Below are 22,287 nucleotides of genomic sequence, written 5' to 3' on the forward strand. Positions count from 1 at the left end.
CCCCTTCTACCTTTTCTTCTGGAGAGATTCTGAGAGCATATGTGTGCATAGGGCTGGAAGGGTTCTTCCCTTTCACTAATGCCTTTCAGTAAAAGCAAATGAAGAGCTGCATGTGCTTGTCCACATGACTCAAAGAGGCTATTTCTTATCAGATTCGAGGTTGTCTTATATGAAACTTCAGGTTTGAGATTCCTGGAATCTGACCTTCTCGCCAAAGAAGGGGGATTTCCTAGGCAATATAATCCCATAATATAAGCTTCTAACCAGAGACTGGTGATTTCTTGGATAGCACTAGCTTTAGAGTGGTTTTGCAAGTAAAACCAAGATCTAAACTTCTGTTCAGAAAAGGGGGTTTCCTGAGTATATCTCTTGAAAGGAAAAGAGAATTGCCCATCTTTCCCTACCCCTAGCCTCCCTTGAGAAGGGGGTGTAGAAGGGGACTAAACTATGCCATAGATGAGAAAACCAAAACTGTAAAAACCCTGGACTTTTTTCTCCCATATTGTTTAAGTTATTCACACAATAAAAGTCTGATGGGAAGAAGATTGCCTACCTTACAGCCCCAAAATGTTTTTCCCTTTGAGGGAGAGAAGTCCAAATCACAGAACAGCAGTATGAATCCAGGGAGGACTGTCTCGGATCCTGCAAAAATGAGGCTTACTGGAGAGGGAAGGAGAATTGTGTTGTTCATGGGATTATTTGGATTCCCTTTTTCTACATTTGTTATGGAATCTTTGTGAATCTTTTACATTTTTAATGGGATGAAATAAAGTCCTATACCAGATATCCTTTTTTTTATGAAACATCTGGAGAAAGAAAGAACTCTTTTACCCACACCTTGTGAAGAGCTAGATACAGGCCAACTTTGGTGATTTCCCCAAAGTGAGCTGAGGCAATACAAGCCAAAGACAGAATGATCTTTTGGGTCAACCCACAGATACATGTAAATCCAGAGTTTTCGGGGGCTTGAGGTACATGACAAGTGACATGTGGAAGTGTTGTATCATCCCATTAAAATATAAGCTCCTTGAGGATAGGGCCTATTTTTCATTTTGTCTTTGAATCTCTACACATTAGCATAGCAGGTCCTTTCATATAGCAGGTGCTTAGTAAATGTTGATGAATTGAATGGAAGGGGAATGAGAGTCAAGAACAGGTGAAGAGGAGCAGGAAGTCACAAATAAAGAGTAGGTTGAATCAGCTGTGAAATACTTACTTGAATGCTGGGAAATGGGCTCCTGCTGCAGCCCTACGAAGATCTTCAGGCATGCTTCTCCTTTCCTTCTCCCCACACCTCCTTGAGGTTGATGTGTGCCTCGAGACAGACTGCTTGTCCCAGCACCCATGGGGCAGGAATGAGTGTTGATAAGGAGAACGGAAGCTTGTGCTGGTGTTCATCCCCAGCTTTAGAAAGAATTGGTAGGTGGTTCTGTATGTGGAGAACGTTGTCTGCTCCCTGAAATGGAAAAGAAGTGAAGATGGAAAAGGGGAAGAGGAAGCATCAGTGATGCAGAGGGGCAGGGGGGTGGGGGTGGGAAGCACTGGATAAAGTGTCAGAGAACCTCAGAATTAGGGTTCAAATTCAGAATCTGCCACTTGGTAGCTCTGTGACCTTAGGGAAGTCACTTGACTTCTCTCATCTGAAAACTTAGGTGATTAGATTAGATGACCTCTGAGGTTCCTTCTAGCCCTAAGTTTATGTTCCTGGGTGGGCTCTATCTAGTGCAAATAGTTAGACTCAGAACTGGTTCAATGACCAGATCCAAAGAGTAGTTATTTGTTTAATTTAAGAGGAAATCCAAATAATTGTATCCAGAACTGGTTAAATGACCAGAACCAAACAGTAGTTCTTAACAGTTTAACTTGGAAGTCAGTCTATTTGTGCTATTTAACATCTTTGTAAGTGACTTAGGGAAAGATAGACATGCTAATTATCAAATTTGTAAATGATAAATCATAGATAATAGGGATGAGACAGTCAAGTTCCAAAAACATATTGAGTGGCCAAAATGGTGAGACAAAACAAGATGGAACTCGGTAGAGATAAATGTAATTTCTTATACAGGGGATCAAAACCAATTTCACAAGTACGAAATGAAGGAGTCATGAGGAGATGATAGTTCTTTGTGAGGGAAGATTCAGGGGTTTAGTAGATGTTTAGAGTCAACGGTATGCTATGTCAGCTCCCAAAACTAATGACTTTGGTGGCATATAACATCTAGGTTCCTGTCTTCGTAGTTTTTGGGAAGCTTATAATTTTTCTCACTGCTTTGTCAATCAGCTCTGTTACTTTGTCAGCATTTTTTCCAAGAAGAGAAATATAGGCATTTTTTTCTACTAATGTCATTTCTGCCTTTCTGTCCCTGAGTAAAAATACATTTTTTTTCCACAAAATCTTTTGCTTTATTTTTTCCACAGCTATTTCTAAATTACTGAACTCCATCATATGCCCTGAGTTTCTTTAGTGGCACTCAGGTCCTTCTTTCTTTCATTTCATGAGACATTTACTAATTTTTAAAATTTACTAATTTCATTTCTTCTTTAATCTCTTTAGTATGTTTCTCTCTTTCATTGTGTCAAAATATAGCTTTGTCTCTAGGACGATTGTAGCTATTGTTCATATTTTTCCTCTTTTTTCAAGCTTCTTTTACTGATTTTTTCTCATTATGTTAGAACTCTGCTTTGCTCAGTTTAAAAAATGATCTTGTAAGAATTTCTGAAAGTTTTGCTTTACTGTTTTTAAGTTAAGTATTTAGGGGATAGATATCCTTGTGTAATCTCTCTCTCTTTTTTTAAAAATCTTCTCTTAAGCCTAGAGGTCATCTTTGTAACTTTTTAAAGAAAGTTCTATAGATACATTTTTTTGGTGGTGGGTTTTTTTTTTTAACATCAAATTCATTTTCCAAATTACCCCTTTTCATTTATTCCCTCTTTGTAACAAAAACTGTCAAGCAAAATCAACTGACAAAATGACTGTCATACAAGTATATGTTCTCTGGGACTTAAAATTTTGATTACAATTCATCAGTCTCAGTGTTGTTGCTCTCATTTGTATATGTTATTCCCTTGGTTCTGTTTACTTTTTATTGATGCCTTTTGTTTTACATCACCGTCATTTTGTACATACCTGTGCCCATACTAAGTACAGTTCACTTTCCCTTTTTTAAACTAAATTTAAGTCTTTTTAATTAGCAAAAACCTCTGCCTCTCATTACCACCCCTTTCTCTAGTTGAGAAAGAAGAAAAATAAAACCCTGTTAGAAATATGTATAGTTAAGCAAAACAGATTCTCTTACTTGCCATGTCCAGAAATATGCATATTTCCTTCTACACTCTGTCATTCACCTCTTCATCAGTCAGTAGAATATTTCTTCATGTGTCCTTAGAAATCATGATTGGTAATTACACTGACCAAAGTTCCTAAATCTTCTTTTTAAAATATTTGCTTATTTTATTTATTTTTTGTTACATTTTGAGCTCTGAATCTTCTCTTTCCATCCCTCCCAGCCCCACATTAGAGAAGGCCACCATTTGTTATAGATATGTATGTGGAGCTGTTCAATATATACTTCAGCATATCAGTTCTTTCTGTGGAGGGAGATAGCATTTTCCTTGGTAGGTCCTACGTAGTTGACTTAAATATCCATATTACCCAGAATAGTTTAGTCATTCACAGTTATACTTTGAACAGTGGTGTACAACATTCTCTTGGTTCTGCTTATATTACTCTGCATTCTTATAGCATAACAATAATCCATCACAACAATTTTCTCAGCCACTCCCTAATTGATGGGCATGCCCTCAATTTCTACTTCTTTGATTCCACAAAGAGAGCTGCTATAAATATCTTAGAACACATAGATACTTTCACATTTTCTCTGATCACCTTGGGAAACAGCCCTAATAGTGATTTTTCTGGGTCAAAGGGTATGTACAGTTTATAACTTTTTGGGCATAGTTCCAGATTGTTGTCCAAAATGGTTGGATCAGTTCACAGCTCCACTAACAGTATATTAGCTTCTCAGTTTTTCCACCTCCCTTCTAGCATTTGTCATTTTCCCCTTTAGCCGCTCAGATAAGTGTGAGATGGTACCTCAGTGTAGTTTTAATTTGCATTTCTCTAATTAATAATGATTTAGAACATTTTTTCATATGACTATATAACTTTGATTTCTTCTAAAAACTTCCTTTTTTAATCTTTTGACCATTTATCAAATGAGAAATGACTGATATTCATATAAATTTGACTCAGTTCTCTAGGTATTTGAGATATGAAGCCTTTATTTGAGAAACTGTCTATACAATTTTCCCCAAATTGTTACTTTCCTTCTAATCTTGATTACACTGGTTTTATTTACATAAAACTTCTTTAATTTATTATAAAAATTATCCATTTTACCTCCCATAATTCTGTTTATTCATAAATTCTTCTATCCATAAATATCCATAAAGGCAATATGTTTCATGTTCCAATTTATTTATTACATCTCCTTTTATGTCTATGTTGTGTATCCATTTTGACCTTAGTTTGGTAATTGGTGTAAGATATTGTTCTATACCTAGTTTCTGTCAGACTGTTTTCTAGTTTTCCCAACAATTTTCCCCAAATGATGAATTTTTATCCCGAAAATTTAGATTTTTACATTGATCAAAAAACAAAGTTACTGTAATCATTTACTACTGTGTGTTGTATACCTACTCTATTCCACTAATCTCCCGTTTGATGTTGTAGCTAGTACCAGAAAATTTTGATAATTAGTGCCATATAATATAAGTTAAGATCTGGTACTGCTAGGCCTCCCTTCTTTACATTTTTAATTTATGCAGTAAAACAAGCATTTCTATAAAATAATATAATAAAAAGATGATTGCACATGAAACTGCAAAGCTATTATGTACAGCTTGCTATTCCTCATATAATAAAATTGTCATCTAAATTTCTTTTTTTCTTCTCTCTTGTCTCCCTACCCTAGAGATGGCTACCATGAGACAACACATAGATAATATGTACACATATGTAAAATCATTCTGTGCATACTTCTGTTTATCAGTTTTTCTCTGGATGCAGATAGTGTCTTCCTTCATATGTCCTTTGTAGTTAATTTGGGATTTATAATAGTAAAAATGATTTACTTAAAGTTATTCTAAAAACAATATTGCTGTTACTGAATACAATGTCCTCTTGGGTCTGCTCATTTTGCCCTGCATTATTTTATGCAAGTCTCTCCATTTTTTTCCTAAAATCATCAAACTCATCACTTCCTATAGAATGGTAGTATTCCATCACAATCATATACTACATCTTGTTCAGCCATTCCCCAATTGACAGGCATCCTCTCAATTTTCAGTTCTTTTCCCCTACAAAGAGAGCTGCTGTAAATGTTTCTGAGCATATAGGTTCTTTTCCTTTTTCCTCAATCATCTTTGGAAATAGACCTAGTAGTGGTATTGCTGGATCAAAGGGTCTAGGCAATTTAATAACTCTTTATGCATAATTTCAGATGTTCTCCACAATGGTTGGATCAGTTCACAGTTCCAACATGAATGTCTCCCAATTTTTCCACATCTCCTCCAATATTTGTCATTTCCCCCTTCTGTCAGTTTAGACAGTCTGATAAGTATAAAATGATATTTAAAGATTTAAAGATTGTTCAATTTGAGTATTTCTAAATTCTTTATATTTATTCCTTTGATATTTGTGACTTTTTGTTCTTCCAAATGAATTTTGTAGTTATTTTTTTCTAGCTGAATAAAATACTTTTTAGGTCACTTAATTGGCATGGCACTAAATAAGCAGATTTGTTTATGTAGGCATGGCTCACCCATGAAAATGAATATTTCCCCAGTTATTTAAATGTGACTTTGTATAAAAAGTATTTTATAATTATGTTCATATAATGCTTGAATTGGTCTTGGCAGTTATACTCTGAGGTATTTTATATTGACTATGTTTAATTTAAATGAAATATCTCTTACTATCTCTTCTTACAGGTCTTTGTTGATGATATATAGAAGTACTGATAATTTATATGGATTTATTTCATATTCTGCTACTTTGCTAAAATTATTAGCGGCTTCAACTAGTTTTTAGTTGAATCTCCAGGATTTTCTAAGTACACTATCAGATCATCTGCAAAAGAAAAAAAGTTTTATCTCTTTTTTTATTTTATTTTATTTTTCATTTTTATTTATTTATTTATTTAACTTTTAACATTCATTTTCACAAAATTTTGGGTTCCAAATTTTCTCCCCTTTTGTCCCCTCCCCCCACCCCAAAACACCGAGCATTCTAATTGCCCTTATCACCAACTTGCTCTCTCTTCTATCATCCTTCTCTGCCCTTGTCTCCATCTTCTCTTTTGTCCTGTAGGGCCAGATAACTTTCTATACCCCTTTACCTGTGTTTCTTATTTCCTAGTGGCAAGAACAGTACTCAACAGTGGTTCCTAAAACTTTGAGTTCCAACTTCTCTTCCTCCCTCCCTCCCCACCCCTTCCCTTTGGAATGCAAGCAATTCAATATAGGCCAAATCTGTGTAGTTTTGCAAATGACTTCCATAATAGTCGTGTTGTGCAAGACTAACTATATTTCCCTCCATCCTATCCTGTCCTCCATTACTTCTATTCTCTCTTTTGATCCTGTTCCTCCCCATGAGTGTCGACCTCAAATTGCTCCCTCCTCCCCACGCCCTCCCTTCCATCATCCCCCCCACCCTGCTTATCCCCTTATCCCCCACTTTCCTGTATTGTCAGATAGGTTTTCATACCAAAATGAGCGTGCATTTTATTCCTTCCTTTAGTGGAATGTGATGAGAGTAATCTTCATGTTTTTCTCTCACCTCCCCTCTTTATCCCTCCACTAAAAAGTCTTTTGCTTGCCTCTTTTATGAGAGATAATTTGTCCCATTCCATTTGTCCCTTTCTCCTCCCAATATATTTTCCTCTCACTGCTTGATTTCATTTTTTTAAGATATGATCCCATCCTCTTCAGTTCACTCTGTGCACTCTGTCTCTATGTGTGCGTGCATGTGTGTGTGCGTGTGTGTAATCCCACCCACTACCCAGATACTGAGAAGTTTCAAGAGTTACAAATATTGTCTTTCCATGTAGGAATGTAAACAGTTCAACTTTTGTAAGTCCCTTATGACTTCTCTTTGCTGTTTACCTTTTCATGCTTCTCTTCATTCTTGTGTTTGAAAGTCAAATTTTCTTTTCAACTCTGGTCTTTTCATCAAGAATGCTTGAAAGTCCTCTGTTTCATTGAAAGACCAATTTTTCCCCTGAAGTATTATACTCAGTTTTGCTGGGTAGGTGATTCTTGATTTTAGTCCTAGTTCCTTTGACTTCTGGAATATCCTATTCCACGCCCTTCAATCCCTTAATGTAGAAGCTACTAGATCTTGTGTTATCCTGATTGTATTTCCACAATACTTGAATTGTTTCTTTCTAGCTGCTTGCAATATTTTCTCCTTGACCTGGGAACTCTGGAATTTGGCCACAATGTTCCTAGGAGTTTCTCTTTTTGGGTCTCTTTCAGGTGGTGATCTGTGGATTCCTTGAATACTTATTTTGCCCTCTGGTTCTAGAATCTCAGGGCAGTTTTCCTTGATAATTTCATGAAAGATGATGTCTAAACTCTTTTTTTGATCATGGCTTTCAGGTAGTCCCCTAATTTTTAAATTGTCTCTCCTGGATCTACTTTCCAGGTCAGTTGTTTTTCCAATGAGATATTTCACATTATCTTCCACTTTTTCATTCTTTTGGTTTTGTTTTGTGATTTCTTGGTTTCTCATAAAGTCATTGGCCTCCATCTGTTCCATTCTAATTTTGAAAGAACTATTTTCTTCAGTGAGCTTTTGAACCTCCTTTTCCATTTGGCTAATTCTGCTTTTGAAAGCATTCTTCTCCTCATTGGCTTTTTGAACCTCTTTTGCCAATTGAATTAGCCTGTTTTTCAAGGTGTTATTTTCTTCAGCATTTTTTTGGGTCTCCTTTAGCAGGGTGTTTATTTGTTTTTCATGCTTTTCTTGCATGTCTCTCATTTCTCTTCCCAGTTTTTCCTCCACCTCTCTAACTTGATTTTCAAAATCCTTTTTGAGCTCTACCATGGCCTGAGCCCATTGAGTGGGCTGGGATACAGAAGCCTTGATTTCTGTGTCTTTCCCTGATGGTAAGCATTGTTCTTCCTCATCAGAAAGGAAGGGAGGAAATACCTGTTCACCAAGAAAGTAACCTTCTATAGTCTTATTTCTTTTCCCTTTTCTGGGCATTTTCCCAGCCAGTGACTTGACTTCTGAGTTTTCTTTCCATCCCCACCTCACCTCCAGATCTGCCCAGCCAGCGCTTGGGGTCTGAGATTCAAATGCTGCTTCCCAGCCTCAGGGCTTTGGTGGGGGTGGGGCTGCTATTCAGTGTGAGAGTAAGTTCAGGTGCTCAGGTGGGGGCAGGGCAATCTCACGGGCTCAGTTCCCTCAGGAGGTTTATGCAGAGATCTTCAACAGTGGATCAGGGCTCCTGCCTGCTTGGGGAGCCCCAGTCTGCTCCTGTCTCTGCTGCTGCCTCCCTAGGGGGCCTGAGTTATGGGGGCACCCCACTCCCCTCCCAACCCACCAAAGAGACCCTCTCACTGACCCTTGTCACCTGTGGGTGGACGGACCCACGCAGCTGCTGGAGATTCCGTCCCTGAAGCCTGTTCGGATCTGCTCCTCTAGGTGCCGAGCAGCCAAGGCAGGGCTGGGCTCAGCTCTGGGTCTACAGCGCAAAGGACCTTTTGCGAGAGGTTTGCAGGCCTCTCTGGAACAGAAATCTCGTCTGCTCTGTTGTTCTGTGGCTTCTGCTGCTGCAGAATTTGTTGGGAGTTCTTTTTACGGATATTTTATGGGCTGTGGGTTCGGAGCTAGCGTATGTGTGTCTTTCTACTCTGCCATCTTGGCTCCGCCCCCCAAAAAAGTTTTATTTCTTAACTGTCCATTCTCATTCCTTCAGTTTCTTTTTCTTCTCTTATTCCTGTTGATAACATTCCTGATGTTATTGGGAAGGCTTTTAGGTTATCTGCATTATAGGTAACTCTTGCTGATGATTTTAATTAAGTGCTTCTCGTCACTTTAAGGAAAACTTCGTTTATACCTATGCTTTCAAATTTTTTTTTTAAGTTGGAATGAGTGTTATATTTTGTCCAAAGCCTTTTCCGTATCATTTTATATAATCATGATTTTTGCTGCTTTTGTTATTGATATAATCAATTGTGTTAATTGTTTCCTTATATTGAACCAGTCCTGAATTCCTGGTATTAGTCTCCACAGTCACCCTGTTTAATCTTCATGGTATGTTGGTATAGTCTCCTAGCTGGTATTTTATTTAGGATTTTTGTACCCAGATTCATTATTGAAATTCAGTAGTGAAATTGGTCTAAAATTTTCTTTCTCTGATTTTGCTCTTCCTGGTTTAGGCATCAGCACCATACTTTTTTCATAAAAGAAGTTTGGTAGGACTCCTGCTTTGCCTGTTATTTCAAGTAATTTATTTAATGTTGGAATTAGTTGATCTTTAATTATTTACCATTATTCACTTGTAAATCTGTCTGGTTCTGATGCTTCTTAGAAAGCTCAATTCCTTTTTCTAAAATTTCTGTTCAGTTTATTTTTCTGACATAGGTTTATTTAGAAATTCTATTTCCTCTTCTGTTAGTGTGTTGTAAGTTTTGTTCCATTTGCTTAAATTCTTAATTTTATTGGCATATATTATTGGGCAAAATAGTTCCTAATGCTTTAGTTTCATCTTCATCATCAGCGGCTAACCTCTTTTCAGTTTTCAGATGTTCCTCCCCTTGTAGTAATAAATGTTGTTTAGCAGATCTAACAACAGTTATATCTGATGGCACATGTAACGTTTCCTACCCATGGTCTTTCCCATCATTCCAGTGAAAATTCTTCACCTCTTTTCCAGGGCCACGATTAGTCATTGCAGTTACACTGTATTTGACTTCATTTTAGTAAGGCTTTTTCAAGTGCATGATTACAGTCCCGTGCACATGCATAGTAGTACACATGCACATAATATTGTTGTGTTTATCGCTTTCCTCATTCTACTTCAATCTGCACTTAGTCCATGCAGATCCCCCTATGTTCCTTAAAATTCTCACAGTTGTCATTTTAGATGCACATTCATATTTCACAGTTTGTTTGACTGTTCTCCATTCTGTGGGGATCTATTTTGTTTCCATCTATTTTATTTTTTTATTTTTGTTTTTTCCACAAGAGGTACTGGTGTGTATTGTACTGGATTACTGTTTTTAACTTTACTGATGTGGAGAATGGGAGCTATGTGCCAGGGCATGGAATCTCTTGAACAAGTATGTGACTTCTTTTTAACATAATTTTCAAGGGACTTTCAAAAACGATTTGGCCAGTGCTTATCTTCCTGTAACCCCACACATACTGACTATTTCATCCTTGGTCATATTTGTCGTGTTGCTTAGTATGAGGTGAAACTTCAGAGGTGCTTCAATTTGCATTTCTCTAAATATTATTAATTGGGAGTAATTTGTGCATATGGTTGTTGACAACTTTAGATTCTTCTGAGAACTCTTTATTCATATTCCTTAGCTGTTTATCTATTGGAAAATTACCCTTTTTGCATATTTCTCATAAATCTTAGACATAAGACTCTAAAGAGAGATAGCTGATGTAATTGTTTTTTAAATTGACCATTTTTCTCATTCTAGCCACATTGATTTTGTGCAAAAGCTTTTAAATGCTGTGTAAGGTAAAATTGTCAGTTTCTCATTTGGGTTCTCTAAACTTGATTTAGTTAAAAATTACCTCTCTGGACATAGTTATAAAATATACCTTGTACCATTTTACTCTACTTTTTATATAATAGTTTGTATTCAAGTTGTGCATCTGTTTGGAATTTATGTCATATGATGTCGTAAGATGTAAGATGCTCATGTTCTTAATTCCTAATTTTTCAGGCAGTTCTTGTTGAACAGAGAGGCCTTCCTCATGTTGTTTTATGTTCTTAAATTGATCAAAGATTGAGAGTGTGGTTATTTTGTATTCTTGCTTATCAAGACTATTCCAGTAAGCTATTTAAGTTTTTTTAAAGCATTCAATAGTTTTTTTTAAAAATTATGCACACAACAATGAATCTTTTAAGTATGGCTTATTTTTTTCTTTTAAATATACAATTTTGTGCTTCCTTTGGCAGCACTTATACTAAAATTGGAACAAAACAGAAAAGCTTAGCATGGCTCCTGCACAAGGATGACATGCAAATTTGTGAAGCATTCCATATTTTAAAAATACTGTTAAATGGGGGAGAAAAGAAAAAATAGGCAAAGATCCTCAATGAAGCTTAATAAAATACATATAATCATTCAAGGTTTTCCTACTTATCTGTGATTCCTTTTGTTCTCTTTTCGTATATTTAAAACAAAAGATGCTCAAATGGCCTTCTTTTCTTTCCTTTCCTTTCCTTTCCATTTTTCCATTCCCTCTTTCCATTCTTGGGTTTTGTTTTTGCCATATCCTTTTCCTACCAAATTTCTCCCTTCATCCTACCCCATTGGGAAAAAATAGAAAAACACAGAAATTGTAACAAATATGAAAAGTCAAGTAAAACAAATTCCTACATTGGCCATGCTTGAAAATATATGCCTCATATTCTACAATTTGAGTCCATGACTTTTCTGTTAGTAGATGGATAATATTCATTAGTCCTCTGGAATCATCAGTCATGCATTCATCAGTTAGATCTTTCAAATGTTGCTCATCCTACAAGTGTTATATATTATTATATAAAATCATTCTCCTAATTCTGTCCACTTTAATTGACATCAGTTCAGACAAGTGGCCCTAGGTTTCTCTGATATTGTCCATCTCATAATTTCTTATGGCACAATAATATTCCATTACATTCATATACCATAATCTGTCTAGCCATTTCCCAGTTGAGGGATACTCCCTTGGTACCCAGTTGTTTGCTACTACAAAAGAGCTAATCTGAGTAATTTTGTACATATGGTTGTTTTTTCCTCTTTCTTTAATCCATTTATCATATAGGCCTAGTACTGACATTATGGAATCAAAAGGTATTCCCAGTTTAGTGACTTTGGGGATGTCACTACAGATTGCTCTACAGAAAAGCTGGGCCAATTTACCTCTCTACAAACAATGCATTATTGTATGTGTTTTGTAGCAGCCCATACAATAATTGTCATTCTCTCTCTCTAAATTTTTTAAGGAGGGAGGGTGTCATTTTTGCCAAACTACTATACCAAACAGTTTTGATAATGAGTGCTTCAGATCCAGAAGAGCCGTTTCCCCCTTCATTTTAGCAACAGTACACAAGTCATTATGTTTTTATAGTTGTCCTATAAAGGTCATGTAAATTTCTTTTTTGAAGTTTTATCTTTTATGCTAACAAGATTAAATTGAATGGGGGTAAATATAAAATTTTGTGCTTGGTTTCAAAAATTGAACTTACAAATACAAGATTCAGAGGGGTAAGCAATTTGTTTATGGCAGTCCTGTTATGCAATATATAGCCATCTCAGTATCCACCAGAAATACAAGTTTTGGAATAGGGACTCCTCAGAGGTCTTTGTATAGAGGCATTTGAGAGAAAGACTGCTAAAGAAGAACAAAAGATGCTTAAAATGGCTCTTTCCTTCCCTCTTTCCTTTCTTGGTTTTTTTTTTTTGGTCATATCCTTTTTGTACCATATCCCTTTCTCTCAACTCTCTCCCATCCCACCCCCATTGCAAAGGACAGATTTAATATTTCTGCCTTTTTAGAACACCACTTATAATTTCTTTTTGCCCTACTATACTATAAACTCCCACAAATGTACTGTGTGATGCCAGTAAATATGTACACTTTACCATTCCTATTTGTGCAATGCCATCAGTTTTTCCAACACTTTGTTGAGCGCCATTATGTTTATGCCTCTGATCAACTCATACAATTCCATAAGATGCATAACAAAGTCTCAGACAACTACTAGCCATGTCTTTCTAGAATTCAATTAGTTTTTCCTGAATGTCAACCCTTGCCATTTGGTGCATGTGGGTTTAATAACGTTTCATTGTCTGTGATGCCTTTAAGCACAACATCCTGAATTTACATCGTTGGATTATGTGATATCACCATAGCATTTCCTGCTTTCTTGGAATTCTCCAGCACAGTGCATTTTGCTCCTGCATATATTCTTCACTCTGTATGTATTTTTATTTTTAAATGTATATTTGAATGCTATTTTTTTCTTAACTGTTCTGTCATTTACTTTTATTTTATCATGGAATTTAATATATTTCCATATATAATTGTAATTTTTAAGTTTCTGTTTTCATCCATTGTTATTTTTATTGATTTTTCCTTTTTTTCTTTTAAAGCCAGCATGTTACATTAATTGTGCTTACACTAATATGACCCTAGTCTCTCTTCCCACACATTCTCCTCTGACTCATAATACCCTGTCTTTTCTCAAGTTTCTTGAATTAACTTTTATAATGACTTCTCATTCTTTCTTTTTCTCTATTTATCCTTTTCTTTTCCAGGTTAGATAAAACTGTGTAAGTTTAGAATCTTCTCTATTCCCATCACATTCTCTCACTATCCACTTTCTGGAATAACGTTGATTTGTGCTACCATTGTCCAAGAAGTACTAATTCATTTCATTCCCTTTCTCATTTCTTTCCTCATTTAGGCCATTCTGAAAGCTAACCTACTATTCATAGGTGTCACACTTAAACATTCTATCTTTATTCTATGTTTCTTGTACATACTAGGACTTCTAGAAGATAAAAACTGTGTTCTTTCCTCTACCCAATTCTTCTATTAAGCCAAGTGAAGATTCTGCCCTCATTCATTCTTTCACCTTTTTTTAAATGTTTCTTTTTTGAGGAGCCTCCTTTTGAAGAGCCTCATGTCTAGGAAAAGGCATTATGATAGGATGGAAGATCTTCCTTCCTATGCCTCTCCTGGGTCTGTTCATTTGTATATTTTCAAGCCTTTTCAATGTTTGCTTCATTTACCAGTCCTTCTAGTCATGTCTTCAGAAGTGTATTTCTTCTTCTGAGGGCTATTTTAGATATACCTCCCAAATTCTTTGTAACATGTGTAACAGGAGCTGGTCTGAGGCCCTAGATTCGAATCCCTGAATTTGAATCACTCCCTCTGTGACCTCTGGTGTTCACTTCACTTCTCTGGCCTCAGTTTCCTTATCTTAAAAAATGAAGGGCTTCAACCAGATGGTCTCTGAGAGTTCATCTAAGTCTGCACGGTCTGAGGTCTATGATCCTTTGCTGTGTTGCAGGCCACTGTAGTCATCATTTACCTATCCTAACTTCAGTAAGTATTCATACTTGTACATCTGGTTGTCCCATGTGTACCTGATTTCCTGGCTGGATGCTGTTGAGGGCCCACACACCCTCGCTCCAAGAGTGGGATGTAGATCAGGATTAAATCTGTCTAGAGGAAGCATTGCAAATGGACAATAACTTGGGCATAAAATAAAACTGGAGCCAAAGAGCAGACTGTCTTATAACAAGGAAATCATGCAGTGTTTTCAGTGATCCCTAAAATACTCCTTGGAACAAAAATTTATCTTTTTACAAAAATAAAATCACAAATGCCTTCTTAGTGATCATGGATTGGTATGAATTTTGAAACACTATTGTCTTTAAAGAGTCAAAGTTACATGTGACCTTTAAAGGATGAAAAAGAGACACAGGCAGAGGGGTGGGTGGGAATAAATTTCCACCTGTTTCCAATTATAACCTAATCATAAGAAGTGATATAATGGATACCAGAGAGGAAGTGTTTAATTGGGAAATGGGGCAAGTCTGTCCTGTAACAAAATTGAAAGACAACTTGATAGACAGACCAAGTGCTACCCTGAACCCTTTGAGAAACTAAAAAGACTTAGAGAAAGCCTACTTATCATGATAAGTAGGTCCTTTTGGGGAAGATATTTGGTAGAATATGGATGAGAAGGCAAGAATGAGTTGTAATCTACACCAATACAGAGAATACCTAAACTGATTAGATCACATATCTGTTGAGATATTTAAATATATATCATTTTTCAGGCTATCTATAAACATTTCCAATGGGATGTTTTTTCTTATTGGTAATAAAATGGGAAAAAAAATTGTACTTTTCAAGACCTTTAAAAACGTTTTGGACAGATTTATTCAAACTTACATTATCATATGGTATCATTTCTTTACCCTCAACAAGATGATTAAAGCCTCTTCAAATTCTGCTTTTTATCATCTGTGCCCTGAATTGAAAGGTGAGTACTTGCAGCTGCCTGACTTGATCTGGTTTGGGCTGATAATATATTTTTGCTGACATTTTGCACATTAGATATTGGTTACAGAAATTTGCTGCAAAGATTTTTCCCGAGTTTTCCTTCCGATTTTGCTTGCATTTCTTTGCTAGTGAGAACAAAATGAGATAACAGTTGTAAAGGGCTTTGTAAAACTAAAAATGCTATATAAATTCTTGCTATTATTAATATTATTTTTGAGTGTAGTAGGGTGAAATTTGTCAGATCTTTGCTTAAGGAAAATCACTTTCACCATAGTGTAGAGGAATGGACTGAAGAAAAGAGAGACAGATTGGAGGCCAAAGAGACATTTAGGAAATACTACGGTAATCTGGATGAGAAGAGATGAGGGCCTATAAACTAAGATAGTAACTAGGGGTGAATAGACAAGGGGGTCTGATCTAGGTCTGAGGTATCAAACATACTGCCCACCAGCAACACTCTCTAGTGTGGCCTGAACAAAATTAAAATGGAATAGGAAAATATTCAACAAAATCAATAAATACAATAAAACATAGATAACATCACATTTTAAAACTAAGTTAAGATGTGGCCTACAGAAATCTTTATACACAGATTAGTGGGCCCTGTTTCTATTTGTTTGTTGCCACTGTTGCAGAATATGTATGACAGGATTTGGCAATTAATTGGATATGTGGGATAAGAGAGGATGAAGAATCAAGGACAATGCTGCAGTTAGTAAGCTTGGAAGACTGCAACAATGGTGGTGTTAGGGGTGGAGTCAAGATGGCAGAGTAGAAGGATGGATATGCACTAGCTCTCCTTCCCCCCATAGCCCATAAAATACCTGTAAAAATGACTCTAAACAAATTCGAGAACAGCAGAAGCTACAAAACAACAGAGTGATAAAGATTCCAGCCCAAGACAGTCTGGAAGGCTGGCAGTAATGTACAGGACTGGAGAAGGCTTCAGGTAGCAGCTGCAGTTCCCAGATTTCTCAACCCACAAATGCCAGACAGCTTCAAGGGTCAGTAAGAAAGCTCTTTCACCTGGGTGAGAAGGGAGTGTGGTCCTGCTCCACTGCAGTAGTGGCATACACTTTTGGAACCCTCATCTTAAAGACCCTGGGGGAATCAAGCAGCTGATCTGGGTCTCAGTACTAAATGGCGGTCATGGGAGGAGGAAGAGCGCTGGGGTGGTGGAGCTGGTGGTGACTGTGGAGAGGGAATCCTACTCGCAGATCCTGGGTGGAAAAGAGTGCTTGTGGTTGCTCACAGATCAGAGTACCTACTCTGTAAACTCCTCTCCCTTGATTGTGCCACTTTGGAGGAACTGAGAACTTACAGGTCCCTAGAGTATACCTTCCACTTGACAAAGGACTCAAAAGTCAAGTAACTAACTGGAAAATGCCTCAAAAAAGGGGAAAAATATAAGACTATAGAAGGTTACTTTCTTGGTGAAGAAGTATTTTCTTCCATCTTTTTGGGATGAAGAAGAACAAAGCACACCATCAGGGGAAGACATAAAAATCAAGGCTTCTACATCCAAAATCTCCAAAAAAAATATGCAGTGGTCTCAGACCATGGAAGAGCTCAAAAAGGATTTTGAAAATCAAGTAAGAGAGGTAGAGCAAACATTGGGAAGAGAAATGAGAGTGATGCAAGAAAATCATGAAAAGCTAGTCAAGAGCTTGCCAGAGGAGACCCCCAAAATGCTGAAGAAATAACACCTTTAAAAATAGAATAACCCAAATGGCAAAAGAGGTACAAAAAGCCAATGAGAAGAGTGTTTTTTAAAGCAGAATTGGCCAAATGGAAAAGGAGATTCAAAAGCTCACTGAAGAAAACAGTGGTAGTGTTGTCTGCAGAAATATGGACATTTGGAAAAGGGATGTGTTTGAGGGAAAAGATGCATTCAGTTTTAGATATGTTGTGCTTGTATCTCAGGTTTGTATGACTGCATATGCATAATCTATATCAAAGTACTTGTGTTCTCAAGGAGGGAGGAGGGTAAGGAGAGAGGAAATTGGGAACTCAAAAATTATAAAAAAAAGAATGTTAAAATTGTTTTTACATGTAATTGAGGAAAAAATAAAAATTCTTAAAAAAAGTCTTGAGATATCCAATTTGAAATGTCCAGTGAGCAATATGTGATACAAGATTGAAGCAGAGAAGAAAGAATAGGGTTGAATATACAGAGTCATGTGTCATCTACATAGAGAGAGTAATTAAACCCATGGGAATTGAGTAGGTCGTTGAGGAGAGGGAATCCTTGAGAAACCTATAAAAGGTATGCTTGGAATGATGAGCCAACCAGAGAGTCTGAGAGAGCCCTGGTCTATAAAGAACTAAAATAAACATGCTAACTTGCATAATTAACTTGTTTTTAAATATTTTAACAGGTACTTGGGGACACCAAATCGATAAATGTGCATCAGAAGTATTTTAGTAAGACAATAAGATAACATTCATAGACCACATCATTTTGAGCAAAATATCTTACTAAATGATGAAAAGAATTTTTAAAAAGTTTGAAACAAAAATAATTGGAAAACATTCTTACTTTTTGTTTATTTTAGTGATTTCTCAAACCAGGCCCCCAACAATAAAGACAGATGTTCCTTCAGAACCTTGCTCTTAGACAAAAGACTTTGTATTACAGGGCCTCATCAGCAGTAGCTTCCTATAACAAACCTAGTGTCTTAGACCAGTGGCCTGAGTCCTTCCTGCCACCTACAGATAGACATGGACTATCTGGTCTCCTCATCTTCCTGAGAATTCCCTTTCATCTCAAGAACAGAAGGGTAAGGCACATCATGTTTGTATCAATACATAAATTTCTGACCCAATGAGGGACATATAAAACTAATGCAGAAACTGAAGTAGTCCTGCTCATTGTAAGGGAGAAACTCTTTGAGGGAATAATGTCTTTAATCCAAAGGAAAGAGATGAGAGTAAGACAATGAAAAGGGAATTGCTTTTGGTTAATTTTAGACCTCTCCTGCTTCAGGTATCCATGATTTTTCATTGACTTGAGAAATCCTTTACCTGATCATATGGCAACCCACACTACAGATGATCTTAACAGGTTGCTGTGACTAAAAATTAATCATTTGGTGGTCCTAGTGATGAGGCTTTCCAAACTCAAGTAGGCTGGTCCTTAGACTACAGACATCATCTTTGGACTTTTATTCCTCCTGCCTCCCTCTAAATGTTAGCATATCACAAAGTTCTTTTCTCTTAACATCTGTTCCCTTCATGATTTCATATACTGTAGCTTCAGTTGGAATCTCTATTCATATAATACCTAAATCTGTCTCTAACACTAGCCTCTCCCCAGAGTTCCCAGTTTTATAATTGTCTACTGCACATGTCCACCTAAGTATGCTACTAGTACCTCAAATGCACCATATCCCAAGCAGAACTTAATCTTGTTCCCCTGACCCCTAAATCTAACCCTCCCTTCACCCTTCTATTTCTTTTGGGGTGCCACTATCCTCCCAGTCACTTCAGAGTCATCTGTCACCTTTGATTCTTCTCTGTCCCTCATCTTCCATATACTATTATGATTTACCTAGTTCTTTTGATGCCAACTCTTAATGTATCTTTTGTTTTTGTCCCTCCAGTCCATTTTCACTCTAATCATCTAGTTTAAGCTCTTATCTCTTTTTGTCTAGGTGACTGTAATAATATTGTAGTCATTCTTCTGGTCTATTCCCTCTTTAATCTCCAATATTCACATTAATGTCTGAATGATCATTCTAATGCAATGCTCGCATCATATATTTTACCTGCATAGAAACCTTCAGTTAGTTGCTTCACAGTCAGTGCCTCCTAAATCAAGGATAAACTCCTGGACTTGGTATTTAAGGCCGTCCATAATACAATTCTAATTTATTTTTCAGGTTGTATTTCATACTACTTTTTTTATATGCCACATGTTCAGTTGACATGAGGTTACTTTCAGTTTCTTCTTCTCTTTTTACTACATAATTTTGTTTACACAATCCCTAGAATACAATAGAGCTCTTTCACCCACAACATATCCATTTGTTGAAATACCTCCCTTCCTTCACCGTCCAACTGAAGTTCCACTACTCAGAAAAAACCTTCCCTAACTCCTTTAGCTGAAAGCCACCTTTCCCCTTCTTGTTCATGTCAGCAGTTTGTCAGAACCTCTCCTTTGCATGCATCCCCTTCAATGCTTACTTGTTTGGTCATAATTTAGCTTTGAAAATATATGCTAATCAGAAATGTAGTCAGCTCTTCAAATTGTCTATTCTGGCTTAAAGGCTACGTAAGAAATTGACAAAGAAGATGAAAAAGTGACTTGTAGTTCTAATAATATTCCCTTTATATTTGGCAAGTAAGGAAGTATATTTTTTGGGACTAATGACTGAAAAGTATGATCAGTGAAATTTTTTTTAGTTTAATTTTGAAGCTATGAGAGTTTTTCTTAAGAAGGTTGTAGTGGTTGTGAATATTTTGAGTGATTTTAAATAACAGAGCAAAAGGATGGTAACTATAGACTGTTGAATATTGTATTTTAGAAAATTTACTGTACTGCAGAATATAGACTGATTACATAAAGAAGGCATTTCTGACTTGGCTACATGAAAGTGAAATTTTGGTGAATGGTTTCAGACTTGGTTTTATACTGCAAATCAATAGCATAATTTCCCACTTGAGAGCTAAACATACCTAACCTCTCAAAGATAGGGCAGAGACCAAATGTAGATATTTAGCCTGCTGATTTTATTCAAGTAGTTGGATTTCTATAAAAGCATAGCATAAATTCAGTCACCATTCTTCTAACATCTGCACAATAACATCCACATCTGGAATCCAGATCATATACACAAGCCCTATAAGAGTTGTGAGTTGATTTTTGTATGGGGGAAAAGAGGAGGTTGGGTGTTTTTTTAGGTCATTGATCTGTCCTTTCTAGCAAAGCTACATCAAACATAATGATTAATTTCCTGGCTCAAATACCCACATGCATGATTGTAGAATAAAGAGAATACACTAATTTATTTTTAGGTTGTAATGAAGCATTATTTCATATTGGAAGTTGGGGTTTCAACTGTGATTCGAGTCAGGCACAGTATCCAATATATTCTTCTCAATCTGGAACATTCTCTGGAAAGCAGAAGGGTGGGAAATGTGGTCTAGTTTTCTGCATAAGAAAAGATTGAGTAACTTTTCTTTTCTTCCAGTCATGCAAGGTCTCGTTCAGTGTTGGTATACAAACTCAGCAAAACCCAAAACCATATGAAATATAAAAAGTACAGCTCTAAACACCAGATATGACGCTTTAGTCCCTCAGTGAACTAGAAATTATTGACAGTGGTAACGAATTCAAGGTTAAGAAGGAATGGAGGTAAAAATAGGTCTAGGGGAGAATCAAAAAGAAGAGGTACAGAGTCAACACCAGGATTGAACTGTTCAGCAACCCTCCCCTGCCTTGTAGACATGACTAGTTGGATTAATTAAGTGGGAGAAAAATGTGTGTGTGTGTGTGTGTGTGTGTATGTGTATTTGGACTGTAGTCAGAAAGGACAGTATTGTCTGTAGGTAACCATTTGAGTTGTATAAGAAAAGATCACACTACTGCTAAACATGTAGTTCTTCCCCTCACTACCTAGACTCTCACTCACTCTCACTCACTAGCCTCTCCTGCTACCTGAAATTCCTGTATTACCTCTCCTCTGGAAAAAAAGTTACTGAAAATGAATATTCAGATGCAAACATGTATTGGAGGAAAATAAGGGTAGCCATACTTTTTATTATGGCTCTTTGTGTATGGTAACAGACTGCATATTTATTGTCCAAACCAGTGTAGCTGAGTTTAGAGAAGTCCTTCATCAGGTTGACCATACTTGGATTCTCAAATGAGGTTGAAGATTCCCTCCAAAATTACAAATCACAACCCATCCCTCCAAGGACAGCCAATTCAGTGTGATTCTTGTCCATATCACTCTATAAATTCTCAGCATCTCTACTGGCTAAGAAATAGCCTTTTGTTGTTGTTGTTTTATTTTTTAAAAAATTATTTATTTTTAGTTTTCAACATTCACTTCCATAACATTTTGAGTTCTAAATTTTCTTCCCCCTCCCCAAGATGGCATGCAGTCTGATATAGCCTCTACATATACCTTCACATTAAACATATTCTCACATTAGTCATGTTGTAAAGAAAAATTAGAACCAATGGGAGGAACCATGAGAAATAAGAAACAAAACAACAACCAAAGAGAGAACAAATAGTATGTTTCAATCTGCATTCAGACTCCATAGTTCTTTCTCTGGATGTGGATGGCATTTTCCATCATAAATCTTGTGGAGCTGTCTTAGGTCCTTGCATTGCTGAAAAGAGCTAAGCCATTAAAGTTTGTCATTGCACACTGTGTACAATGTTCTCCTGGTTCTGTTCATTTCACTCAGCATCAGTTCATGTCAATCTTTCCAGGTTTTTCTGAAGTCTGCCTGCTCATTATTTCTTATGGCACAATAATATTCCATCACATTCATATACCACAACTTGTTCAACCATTCCGCAACTGATAGGCATCCCCTCAATTTCTAATTCTTGGCTGCCACAAAAATAGCTGCTATAAATATTTTTTGTACATGGGGGTCCTTTTCCCATTTTTATGATCTCTTTGAGATATAGCCCTAGAAGTGGTGTTGCTGGGTCAAAGAGTATTCACAGCTTTATACTCCTTTGGGCATAGTTCCATATTGCTCTCCAGAATGGTTGGATCAATTCACAACCCCACCAACAATGCATTAGTGTTCCAATTCTCCTATATTTTCTCCAACATTTATCATTTCCTGTTTTGTCATGTTAGCCAATCTGATAGGTGTGATGTGATACCTTTGAGTTACTTTGATTTGCACTTCTCTAATCAATAGTGATAGCTTTAATTTTTTATCTGAAAACTGCCTATTCATATCCTTTGACCACTTATCAATTGGGAAATGACTTGTATTCT

At 36.5% G+C, this 22,287-nt stretch overlaps 1 protein-coding gene and 1 non-coding gene across 6 annotated transcripts in view; both read left to right on the forward strand.

Moving 5' to 3' along the window:
- The window catches only part of FBXL13 (F-box and leucine rich repeat protein 13), a 266,998-nt gene that overhangs the window by 186,235 nt on the left and 58,476 nt on the right, over positions 1-22,287 (forward strand). The window lies entirely within an intron of this gene.
- Positions 11,192-11,298, forward strand: LOC140497975 (U6 spliceosomal RNA). The gene has a single exon (XR_011964970.1). It is a non-coding gene; the product is annotated as a U6 spliceosomal RNA (small nuclear RNA).

Source organism: Notamacropus eugenii, chromosome 3 (assembly GCF_028372415.1).
Source record: "Notamacropus eugenii isolate mMacEug1 chromosome 3, mMacEug1.pri_v2, whole genome shotgun sequence".
In the NCBI taxonomy this organism is placed as follows: Eukaryota; Metazoa; Chordata; class Mammalia; order Diprotodontia; family Macropodidae; genus Notamacropus; species Notamacropus eugenii.